The sequence below is a fragment of the Myotis davidii genome, unplaced genomic scaffold, assembly GCF_000327345.1.
Source record: "Myotis davidii unplaced genomic scaffold, ASM32734v1 scaffold1059, whole genome shotgun sequence".
Taxonomy (NCBI): domain Eukaryota; kingdom Metazoa; phylum Chordata; class Mammalia; order Chiroptera; family Vespertilionidae; genus Myotis; species Myotis davidii.
The window spans coordinates 212,129-212,732 of NW_006290038.1; positions in this window are offsets into that span (position 1 = coordinate 212,129).

The following is a 604-nucleotide window of genomic DNA, read 5'->3' on the forward strand; positions in this document are numbered from 1 at the left end:
CGCTGTCCCATCACCCACCTGGACGCCTCCCGCATCCTGTCCCGCCGGTCACTGTCCCAGCTCTAACAGACAGACGTCTCTCTACCCACCCCGACGCCTGTCCTGCGGGAGTCAGCGGCCCCGCACCCACCCTGCGCTGGCAGACCCGCCTCGGTCCGGGTGCCACCTTGCACCCCCTCCATCATCCCGGTCCCCTCTTCCTTCTGTGTCTTAGCTTCGCGCTCTCTCCTGATACTTCCCCGAACTTTAAAAAGGTTCAAGTCTTTCCTGTTAAAAAATAAATAAAGAAACATGTCCCTCAACTCCGGTTTCCCTCTGGTTGCAGTCCCTTCTTTCGTGAGGACACGGGACTGATTGCTTAGAACACAAGCAGTGGGGACTGGGCGAAGGAGAACAAAGGAAAAACGGTCCCGGAGGGGATACAACGGAGTTCGCACGTCGGAGGAAAGCTCTGCGCTCAGAGGCTCTCACGCGGCTGCTTCGGCCGCGGAACCAGCGCTTCAAACTCGGCTGCAGCTGCTTCGTGGGCAGCCCCGGAGCCCGACTCCACCAGGTGGCGGCCTGTCTCCAAGGCCCAAACAGCCCTTTCCCGGGAGCGCACTTC